This window comes from Haliotis cracherodii, unplaced genomic scaffold (genome assembly GCF_022045235.1).
Source record: "Haliotis cracherodii isolate W230 unplaced genomic scaffold, xgHalCrac1.p SCAF_18, whole genome shotgun sequence".
In the NCBI taxonomy this organism is placed as follows: Eukaryota; Metazoa; Mollusca; class Gastropoda; order Lepetellida; family Haliotidae; genus Haliotis; species Haliotis cracherodii.
In genome coordinates this window covers 28,493,551-28,506,623 of record NW_027266273.1, presented here as the reverse complement: position 1 = coordinate 28,506,623, position 13,073 = coordinate 28,493,551, and positions in this window count along the sequence as shown.

Below are 13,073 nucleotides of genomic sequence, written 5' to 3'. Positions count from 1 at the left end.
CCAGTAAAATTCCTCAAGACTGACTTTCATTTCCCAGAAGTATGTTTCAATATTGGCAATAATGTTGATGCATTTCAATCCCATATCGGCACACAAAGGACGTTACAGCGCGATAATTACTGAAGAAAAAAATCCTAACGTTAAAAGTTGAACCTAACATCAATCTCCGACAACATGCCGAGAATGAATAACAAATCGATATTTTATTTTTATGGAATTCCCTGCCTCTTTCATTTATATGACAGACATTCCAGCTATCAAACATATCTTTAACAACTGCAAGATCATCTAAGGCTTTCTTACTAGCAATAAATGCTGCAGCCCATATAGATTAGAAATCGATCATGCACGAGCCCTTCATGTTCATTGCAATGTTGGCTGCATCTGCAGGAAGACTCTCAATCCAGCAGCAATTACTTCATAGGATACTTTAACATTTACGCTTTTGCCCGAAGAAAAGATCTTGTCTTTCATCAATATAAGGCATGTGGTAGGGCAGTTGGACTTGAAGCCTGAAGTTTGGCTCGTTGGGCAAACACTTTACTCACTGGAAAGCCCAAACTTACGAGAATACCATTGAAGTTAAGATTCGATGTTATGTCCACAGCCACAGGTACACGCGCACATTAAATGTTAATCAGAAACAATTACACAAACTTGTCAAGAGAGATCATCAATATCTAAATCATAATATGTTAGCGATATACATTTCAGGAAATTCAAGATGCTTTAGCAGAAATGAAAATGTGAAACAGGCAAAATGCAAATATATTTAATTATTTTTTTAATATTGCCCTTTCTGGACAGACGAGTATTCAGTGGATTAGTTAGTTCGGACAGGTAATAATATGCAAGCCTCCAACCATTCCATAGAAATTTAACTTGAAGTCACGATGCTTTCCGCTCATAATGACAATGCTCAATGTTTTTGTTTTTATTTCTCAGTGTCTTGGGAAATATATACCGAGGGCAGAGACACGCTAATTCTTCATCGACACAAAGGAAAGGAATATAACAAGAAAAATATGAAAGCGTGTTTTCTAAATGAAAGTAATTTCAAGTACAGATAGAACACATTGACCATGAACATCCCATGGCAGTGTGAAATATGCACTGATGTGTTATGTGAGTGAAATTATACCACAAATCAATGAAAAAGCAACCTTATTTCATGTTGCTTGAAGCCAGAGATACGCCCAAAACTCTTGTTAAAACGAACAAAAACGTTAAAGAATTGAGAACTGTCAAATTTAACCCTCTAATAAAAATCAAATGTAATTTTGTCATGATTCGACTTTTTCTAAACAGTGAGGTTTAATGTTACAGGAGCTTAATAATGTTACTTTGAGCTGCACTTTCTATGTAACAAGATTTGGAACCAGGATTGCTCTACTTGTTAGCAAGGCACCACAAATAACAAGAATTTTGGAAACAATATGATTTAGTGAATAGCATTATACGCTGGGGCCGCCTGGCAATATTCAGGTCTGAACCAGACAAATCCGTGAAAACAGCACCCACGTTGTAGATAAGCACAATGTAGGTAGAATATATTGTCTATCGAATATGAAAACTAGCTGTCGTGGAAGGAGACAGTCAGCATGATATTTAGTACTCACAAGATCAGGTCTTAGACGTTTACCAAAATGGTGAAACCATATTCAATGTCTGGAGGATCAGCTGTCACTCAAATAAGATGAAGATTAACTTACATTAGGGCATAATTATATTGTATCGCCATGAACGTGGGTTATTTGCATCTTTTAAATGTAGTAGTACTTTCATTTCCTCAATATCAGATGTAATTAATGTTATATTTGGGATAACGCTTTCTTAGTAAAGTACAGATTCTAGTACTTTTTTCTAGTACTCAATATCAGAGCTGAGCATTTCACATTGTACCCAATACCCATGTTGGGAAGTAGAACTTCTACAATAGTTTATAGTTACTTGTTGAGTAACAAATATTTCATGACCTCTTACGTTGCAGTCACTCCCGGTGAGTGTGTGGGCAACGTTTACCGTTAACAGTTAATATCTTCTGTCAACAGTGTATGACAGCTCTGAACGAATGCTCAGCGGATCCCGAGAAGATCGTTACACCACCATTTCCAGAAACTATCCCCAAGGTGCCTTGACAACCACCTCCACAAACCATCGCCAGTCACATTACAGTCCGCTAGTTTCTATGACTTTGAAATGACAATCCCGAACTTTAGATTCTTAAAAAATACATTAACGAATATGATAGGGTGTGTACACTGCGGGCAGAATCATAATGTGACGACGTCGTGGAAAGCAAATCACCAAATGCCCCGACGCAATGGTTCTCGCAAGGCATTGTTTCAAAAGCATACGAGTTCATTTTGATAAGTGAGTGAGTGGGTATGGTTTTACGCTGCCTTCGGCTATTTTCCAGCTGGGCGGGGAACACAAGAAATACACTTCACACATTGTACCCATGTGGAGTATCGAGCCCGGGTTTTCGGCGTGACGAGCGAATCATTTTGATGAAGACCTATCCTCCGATTATGTCACCAATGCAATTGTCAACAGCAATATTTCCATAAATCTTACGCTTTAAGTCGACAACAGAACAGTATGGAGATTGTAGCATCGCAAAAGTCACTTGCGATAAACCTCAAGGTTTAAGGGAAGAAATTGAAACAATATTAAAGAAGACATAAAGTAATGCCAAGATAAATGCACTCAGGATTCTGAAATGTTGATATAAATATAAATAGTGAATTCCTTTTTTCTGTCAAACACCAGGCATTCTATACGTAAAACCCAGAAGTGAATCGTCACACCTCACTGATGTCTACGAAGTCGCATTCAATGAAACATAAATGCAATCAGCAATTAAATAGACATAAGGTCTGAATATGTTGCCTTGGCAAAGGCTATATTGTACCCAACCCTTATACTAACGTGTCATTTTTGCACGATACTCGTACATGTTTGTCCTTGCGTTTATTACAAGGGTATCTTCATCCGGTTTGGAATAGGTTTTAAGCAACCCATGCTTGCCGTAAGAGGCTAGTAACCTGATCATGTGGTTTGGCTCGCTGACTTGGTTGACGCATGTCATCGTATCCTAATCGTGTGGATCGATGCTCATGACATCAATCACTGGATTGTCTGGTCAAGACTCGATTATTTACAAACTGCCGTCATATCACTGGAAAACTGCTGAGTGCAGCGTTAATCAGTAAACAATCAAACAAACAATTAAGGGTGTGTCATCATGGGATTAATCGAGGCGAATCCTGAATTTCACAAACGTTAACGTTGACAGACGCTTCAAATGAACCTTACTATGTTCACCTACATTTATTAACGGATTTGGTGTTGTTTATCAGTACATCAAGTAAACAAACTGATAGTTTGATAATATTTGACCGCGATAAGAGCTTCTAACACCACAGATACCTGTATATACGCTACGCGATTTTCAAAAATAAATAAAAAATAAAATATCCTCAAATACGACAGTAAATAATCGAGGAATATATATATATATGATTGCTGAATCATTAAATTTTCAGGGATCATTTTGATACACGTTCCCTGTACCCTGTACCTGTTTTTCAACTTCTCGTCAATGTTCCAATAATAATAATAATAATAAGTCCCATTCACTGTGTGCCTTACAAGCCTGACTGTGCCAGGATCATAAAAAAAAACATCTTTGCTGTATTCTATACTGAACAACAAAAGTTCTTGTGACATTGAATAAGATTTAATGCAAAGTTATGTTTTTTACCGAATCTTAAACAATTTCGGTTTGCAACAGATAAAAGACTCCTGTAAGTGTTCAAATGGTTTAATTTGCCGTACTGACTTCAGAAAATGCGTGATTTCATTATAAAATACATGAACATGTCAAAAGGGCAATTTACAAATCAATAGCGCGCGTGTCCACCTCTGGTTGCGATGCAAGCAACACATCTTCGTCTCGTGGAATGGACCAGGCGTCGCACAAAGTCCTGTGGGATATCTGTCCATATCTGCTAAAGTTCCTGGAGTGTCTGTGGAACACGTGGTTGACGTCGAAGGCGCCGATCCATCTCATCCCACATGTGCTCGATCAGGGGAGCGAGCCGACCAGGAGATGACATTCACGTTGTTTTGTTGAAGAGAGTCCGGAACAAGTCGAGCAATATGAGGCCAGGCGTAGTCACGTTGAAAGGTTATGCCTGGGCCATGACGACGCAAAAACGGTAAGACAACAGGGCCGATGATCTCGTCGCGGTAGCGCTGTCCATTGAGATATCCCTCTCCCGCTATCAAACGGGTCCTCTGTCTTGCTGTAATCCCACCCCATACAATAACGCTGTCGCCCCGAACCGATCTTCTTCCATGACACAATGATTGACGTAACGTTCACCTCGACGTCGGTAAACTCGAATCCGTCCATCGCTGTGGCTGAGGTGAAAACGAGATTCGTCAGTGAATAGTACTTGTCCCCACGGCATGGCCGTCCAGCGTAGACACTGTGTGCAACATTGTAGACGTGCTTGACGGTGGTTTCTTGTCAAAATGGGACGTCAGGCGGGTCTTCTGGCGACAAACCTTGCACATCTGAGGCGACGACGTACGGTTTGTGAAGATATTCGTCGAAGGCCAGAGGTGCTTCTTGCAGTCACTGTTGCTGGCTGGAAAAGATTTCGTAGGTGTTCGAATCCAGTTGTCTTGTCGATTATTGGTTACGCGTGGCCTGCCACTCCAAGGATGGCCTCTGACTGCATTCGTCTGTTGCCAACGTTGCCATAAACACCAAATGGTGTTTCTGTGGTCGTTAAATTGTCTTGCAACATGACGTTGTCTCGATCCTGCTTTAAGCATACCAATGGCTCGCAGACAGGCGTGGCATTTCGTAATGTTGAATAATTGCGTAATTTTGTTTTTTTTCTGAGTGGTTGTTGTCAGCACGATGCTAAACAATGCACATGGAATCCCGCTAACGCACAAGTTTTTATTCCTATTTTTGGGTAATGAAATGAATGGGTCATGCTTAAAAGTCATTTTTTGCATGGAATGCATGTACTACAATATTGAAAATCAAACTTTACTTGTTTGAAAAGTACACTAAAATATTGATGTCACAGGAACTTTTGTTGTTGAGTATATATCTTAAACATATTACCAGCTGTCGTTTTCTTCATGTGCGATGGCACATAATCAGCCTAATCATAGAAACTGATCTTCATGAAGGTCCGTAGTCCACGGAAAGCTGGATATATGGTACCGAAAATAGTAATCATTTCCATTAAAATCTCCTAGCATGCATGTACTGCCATATCACTACGATGGGATACTCCTCAGAATTGGCAACTGACATGTGAGTAAAAACTAGAGCGAGTGATAAACAACTCACTTCTGGGAAATCGCACATGGACTAGCCGGCTCGGAATCAGTATACTTTGTCTCGGAATCAGTATACTTTGTCGGAGTGGGGCATCCATGTTAATCTGCGACATGGTGTCTCAGTGGGCGAACTAGTACACGAAAGCACACATACTATATTAGTTAAATGATCTTGAACCCCATTTCACCCTACTTAAAGCAAGAAACTAGATATACAGTGATCACCAAGGGGGGCATCGCACTTCTTGAATAGACACCTCTAGTGGCCACTGGTACTCATTGAAATGGTTTGTTTCAATATGTGTTTCTCATAGAAATTATTTTCCCTTCAATGCCCTCAATCCTATTTGTGTTGCTTATTCAGGTTGTAGGTCCACAGGCGGAATAAAGTCACTATAATTGAATAAAAAACTCAAAAAACTTAATCTGTGAACACTTTTATAGGCCATGGCTCAGGGATATAGCAATGGCATTAATAGATGACTGTAATTGGTTTCTCATCGTATGCGCGGGGATAATGTAGGCGTGGAATGAATCGACATGAAGGGTGATTTTATATGTTAGAACTTTTCGCTTTCAAATATTCTTTTGCTTTTGAACAACAATAACCACAAATCTGATTAGAAATTATATGTACTCTGAAGATATTGTGTATCATAATAATTTTGTTATAATTTTATGGAATATAACGAATCATAAACAGGGAAATAGAACACCAACAACCACGGCCAATGATAACAAGAAGAAATTAGAAGACTATGTAAACAAAGGTGACTCTATAGTGAGCTATATGAGGGAGTTGGGCAAAAAAGTGGACTCTATCTTCAGCTATATACACGTTAAAGAATTGTCCTAAAGCCAGTGTGGTGCGATGGCATTTACGTTGACCTGTTTTATAGATCAGTCACAACCTGTTCCGATCATTGACCTACAGTATTTATTTTCATAGAATTGTGTAAATGAATGTTTCTTCATCAATTTAACTTAAGCATGACATTGAACAGTATGTATGATCTTCCAGAGATCGATAACGCATAATAAGGTTCAGCAGCGAGTGGACAAAATATTGACGTATCCCCATCTACATGGGGCTACTTAACTACCCCGACATTCCCATTTAGAGCGTCGTGTTCGGGGGAAACACAGAATGACAGGGACATTGGAAAACATCTTTCATTTTCAGAAGTCAGTGTTTCTTCCTCTCGAAACAAACGGATTCGAATCAAATCCCACTTCTCACAGTTGTAATGGCAATACTTGTTTCTAACGTACAGCTCTGTGAGACAGCTCAAACAAGTCAAATGAAGAAATACACTTTTTAAGCATACAGAACCAACGAACGAGCTTCCAGAATCTTTTCATCTGTCTCAATTGTGTGCCGTTTCTCCGAAGTAGCCAAGGATAAATCCTCTTTATGTCCAAAGGCTTCATCTTCTTCATTTACACAGATGCATCCCTCTGACACTACTCAAGTCAGCAACAACGCCCTGTTCAGCGTCGTTTTAAAAACACACACAGCCCAATGATTGTTTATCTATAAGCGTTAAAACCATTCGTCCAATATCATCGTACTCTCTTATCATTGAAAAATAATTTTAAGCATAAACCGTTTCTAAGGCAGATGGAATTTGTTGATTGACATTGATATTCATTTGGCCTTTGTGTGGTTGGATCCTGCTCAGTCGTTCTTACTTGTGTCTTCGCTGATTACTGTTGTACCATTTGTTTACTTGTGATGAAGACCGCCGTCGCATAGCTGGGATATACCCGAGTGCAGCGTTAAACAACAAACAGACAGACAGTCAGACTTGTGATGTCATCATGGTTTGTGTCGATTGGGAAGAGTCATTACAAGTCTGTCATGGTAAACTTATAGGATGTTGGAGCAGTTTTGAGAATTAATGGGGGTGGTTGGTGTGGAGGGGCGAATACTCTCCGCCAACTATTGAAGTGCCACGTTATCACAACTGCCAACATCGATTATAAATGTGATTATAAATATCTGAACGTTGAATGTATGACTACACGTTATCAATATTTTCTCTTTCACGTTCATTTGGCAACCCGAAACTGGTACAATGTGAGAAGCTGAATGTGATACAATCTCGTACACCTTCAGCGTTGCATTATCTGTGTATTACACATGAAACCAATTACAGGCATCTGTTAATGTCATTGCTATATCCCTGAGACATCGTCCATAAAAGTGTTCACAGATTAAGTTTTTGGACTTTTTATCCAGTTATTGTGACTTTATTCCGCCTGTGGACTTTCAACCTAAATAAGCAGCACAAATAGGTTTAAGGGCGTTTAAGTGAAAAAGAATTACATGAGAAATACATATTGGAAAAAGCATTCCAATGAGTACCAGTGGCCCCAAGAGATGTCTGTTCAAAAAGTGCTATGCCTCCCTTGGTAATAACTGTCCATCTTGTTTCTTAGTGTGATGGCAGTACATGCATACCAAGAGTACCGAGTCACAAGGCACGGCGAAACACATTATCAGTGGTTCAAGGGAGGTCACTCTATCTCACTCCATCAGACGGGCAAAGTGGGCCCACATTCGAAACAGACGAACTCAGTTGACTTGAAATCAAATATATCTGTCGAAATTATTACTTAAAAATTCAATCTTAGAGTCACTTATTCACCCAAAATGCATGAAATAGTACCAATAAAGTAAAACAATAGCGAACGAACGTTTGCTCCGCGGAACTAGGGCGTGGACTTAATATTCATTCGGGTATTCCTTTTGTGAAACAGTTCCCACGCTATCTATGGCGCAATTGGTTGAGATTTTGACCTTTGACGTCATAGATAGGGGACATATGCTAATCGCTTTACTACGTCTGCCGATTTATTTACAACGGAGAGTTCTACGGCAATATCATTACCCATTAATTATGGGACAAGGAAGAAATTCGAGTTACCCTATCTTTAAGAACAAGGACAGCTTCTGTAATTTTTATGGGTTTACATCTAAAAAAAAGCGCGCCTATTGAAGGTTTTCAGGCAGATGAGGTAAATAACCACTTACATTCACATGGATTTAAACCACATTTTGCTGAACATGATTTGGATGTCTTGTGTTTCTACCAACAAAAGGAGATATAAAAGAAATACTTTGTATGCTGTCTTTTACATGAACAGACTGAATTTGAAATTCTATATCCATAAGACTTTTAGATATGCACCTCAAAACACAATTGAATTTACTGCCAGGACACTTTTAACCAAACCTCTGTGTTGCTTTCGGGAAAAGTAAGATGAACTTAGTGTTTGTTTTTGTGTCTGCTATTCATAATAATGTTTGAGTCAGGTCATTGGAATGAACGGAGTCGTGTTGCAGAGTGTTTACCAGAAAGGAAGAATAAAACAGTTGTTAGTTTGGTGGTCAAAAAAGAAACAATCTTACATTACCCATATTGCAACAATATTGGGAACAATCTTGCTTCCAATTGGAACTATATATCGACACAACAGTCTTTACAACATGTAACATTTCATGAGGACTCAGTTGAACGCATCTTTGGGAACAGCTACATGATGTACCAATTTGCAATTATTTCTAATGAAGGATTCAAGTTTCTACTTTGGAAGATTGGATGGACTAACCTTTGTTGGAAGATTGTTCTGGCGGGTAAGAGCCACTTTTGTGCACTGGTGTTTACTCCAAGCCATACAGTTGTTGGTTAGCCATGGAGGCATTCAAGTATTTCACTGGACATTCCATTTATTGAAACATCATGGAATGTGATTTATTTCAGATTTGTGCGATATGTTATGACTTTGAAAAGACCTTTGATTTTATGACAGAAAACAATCTGATAGCCTCAACAATGAACTGTGATAAATGTAAGATGTCCATGACGTGGCAGAAGACAAAAAGAACAAATCAGATGACCATATGTGGTGTTGCACTAAATGAAGAAAATGTAAATCTGTTCCAGCCTCACTTGGCACACTGTTAATGATTCTGTACATTTTTGCCATAACGATCCAGGCCACGTCACTGTGCAAATGTTGAGGGTGTGTGAGAACACTGGTACAATCTATACAGTGATTTAATGTCACGTTCTTTTCTGGATGATTCTGTTGTCTTTGGGGGTGGAAATGGATCAAAGTAAATAGGGTAGGAAGAGAAAGTACAACATGGGTTACAGTCTGTGCATTAAAAGCTTTTGGATCTTTGGCCTTATTGATAGACAAAGTAAAAAGGTTCTGTTTTTTAATGTTCATGACAGAACAACAGACACCCTATTGCCAACAATCATTGCCCATGTTGAAGTTGGTACCCAAATAGTTACTGATGAATTCAAATCCTATATTTGTCTACACAAGGTAGGGTATGAACATGACACTGTGAAACACAAGGATGGATGTGAACCCAAAAACTGGGGCTCATACAAACTCCATTGATGGGTTTTGGGGAAATGCAAAGGCAAAGTTTAAGTCAATGCATGGGGTCCCAAGAGAACAGCTAGCTGCTCATCGTGATCAGATTATGTTCAGATGGAACGAGAATGAATGTATGTTTACCCTCATGCTTGGCCTTATGAACAAATACTACACACGTGTATGAATATTTGAATGAATCAACCCAATTTCATCATTTCTGATCTCTTGATGAGACTGTAATCTATTGATTTTATCATGCATCAATTTACCCATTGTGCTTCGCACATTTGTTTGGAAATATAGAAATGTTTCCATCAAATTCATATGAACATAGCATCAGTTATTGTGACAATGTAACTCTTTAAAATGTTCATGGTGTTCTTGACATTTCAAACATATCATGAAGGACATATGTGTAACACATTTCCTTCAATAGTTTGACAGATAATGCCAAAGTTGCCTAAATTGTGTTTCCAGTATTCAGTGTGAAATATGATATTGTTTCAATCAGTTGATTTGTTTGTTGTTTTGTGTTTACACTGATATTCTTAAAAGTTCCGGAGATTGACACGTTATATGCTAGTGTTGCACATATTACCACTGAAAACATATCAGATATGTCCTGTTTAAATAGTTCTGGTGCAACTAACTGTGATAGAAATCACATGTGTGGGTTCATGTTTCATAAATAATTTTTCATTACCATGATTACAATCGAGTTCCCATTGAAATACCCATATTGTGATGACTGATAATATTGTTGCAAGTGGTTAATTTTTATAAAATATGAAATACTAAATGATCTGAATGTCATTGTTAGATTGATACTGATGTCACATGTTTGGATACAATTATATGTTATGTCTGTTTGTTTCGTTATGGATTAATAAAATTTCTTCGTTTAATCTTCAGAATGTGTTTGTGTTTCCTGAACTTACTGTGATGGTCTTTCATTTTGAAATCTAAGACCAGTAGATTTACTCAGTTGTTACATGGGCCCACCCAGAAACATCTCTATAGACAAGTTTTTAAAAAAGCGGGCCCACATTTCTGTTTTGATTTTGGTGCCTAATGGTTTGTTGGTGATATCATTTCTCATTCTGTTTTAAAACTACAGTCAATATGGTAAGATCTGTTGATTTACTCATTTTTCTTAAAATGTAGGCCCACCCAGAAGAATCTCTATAGATATATAAAAACAAAGTGGGCCCACATTACTGTTTTCACTTTGTACAGTATACAATACATACAAACACTTCTAACATTTGTAACGCATACTACTGTTGTTAGTATTGATGGGAATGGTTCAATAAATAGAATATCCTGTGTAGACATGACGCACAATATGGGAGTATTACATTTTAGTATCTTAGTGTGAAGGCACAACGCTGCAGCATGACGAGACGCACACTATAGGAGTATCCCATCTCAGTCTCTTAGTATGATGGCAGTACATGCATGTTAGGAGTACCCATCACAAGGCACAACGCTGCAGCATGACATGACACACACAACAACACAAACAGGTAGTCCATTCAGGCGGGCGTCTCAATGTGACGGCACTATGTGCATGGTATGATGTTTAAATGTTACTGATTACTATTTTCGGCACCATATTTCAGGTTACGAACCTCCATAAAGACCTGGACACGAGTGAGTCGGTGTCTGTTTACTTCCGTGAGTGAATGTGGTTTTACGCCGCTTTTAGCAATATTCCAGCAATATCACGGAGGGGACACAAGAAATGGGCCTCACATATTGTACCCATGTCGGGAATCGACCCCGGGTCCTCGGCGTGACGAGCGAACGCCTTAACTACAAGGCTACCCGATTTATCCTGGTGTCATCATCACTTTTCAGTAATCCATTCATATAATATCTAACGTTATTCTGCCTTTTACGCCAAATGGAGTATGTTTCGTCGGATAATCTAGACTGGTTATTCTCGGGCGCTAACGTGATAAATTTACAGACTGCAGCCTTTATCAGCAGTCACTCTTCCATAATCTAACTTAAAATAGGTAATTGACAATTTGGTCTCAACTGTTCTGTAAAACTCTCAACTGTTCTGTAAAACGTATGCTTATGGCCATTGTGGAGCATCGTCTAGAAGAGAACGCCCTTATTTGGATGACATTTTCTGCCATAAATATCACCAGACTGTTACACTCAAGCCGCAAACACGTCCGGTGCCCAAGGGTGCGCTTACTTCAACACAAAGGTTGCGACAAATATAACACCAACACCCACAAATCAGCTGAACCAAGCTTGCCCTGCTCTACCTGAAACCAAAGTCACAGCTGACCGAAGAAAACCTCATTATGAACTGTTTGTGGTTGAGTATAAGTATATGTATATAGGGTATATAACTTGGTAGATGAAAATTAGCTCGTGATTTTTGCAAGCTCTTAGATTATCATCTTAACAGTGTGTTTACATGATGTGTTGATAAACAACACCAATTTCGTTAATTAATGTTGGTGAACATAGTAAGGTACAAGATTTGCCTTGATTTATCCTGTCATGGCATACCCTTGTAATTAACGCAAAGAGTATGACTGTAAGAAAAGGTTTGTCATGTCATCTGTAAAGGACAAGACAAATATGTACGAATATCGTGCAATAATAGTACATTGATTAGGGTTGGGTACAATATAGCCGTTGCCAAGACAACATAGTGACATCTTTTATCCATTTAATTGCTGATTGTATTGTTTTTCATTGACATTGACGACATCATAGATAGCAGTGAGGTGTGACGATTCACTCCTGTTTACACATATAGAAAGGCTGGTGTTTGACAGTTAAAAGGAATTCATTACATATATCAGCACTTTGGATTCCTGCGTACGTAACTTAATGTCAAACACAAAACAAGATTCGGAACTGTCATGCATTATTGCCTGAAGCTATTGATTACAAACAGTAAACATTGCCCACTCCCTCATTGTACGTCACTGTTGTTACTTGTCGATTCCCAAATTGAAATAATATATATATATATGTTAACCAAGACATCTGTACGTAAAAGAATTAAGTGTGAAACCAACAATAACCAACAAATGGTATACAATCAACAATTGTTTTACAAAATTCACTAGGTTTACAAATCAATACAAATTGCTGCACAGCAATTACAGTGGCAGTGCAAAATAGAGTGGTTGTACGATATTCAATATCAAGTATAAAATGTGAGAGCAGTGAAAATGACAATGACTAAACTAATAAATCACCTCGCCGCAACAGTGGTCAAGTTTCCGAGGTAGGCCTAGGCGAAATACCAGGATGAGAAGTGATCTTCACAT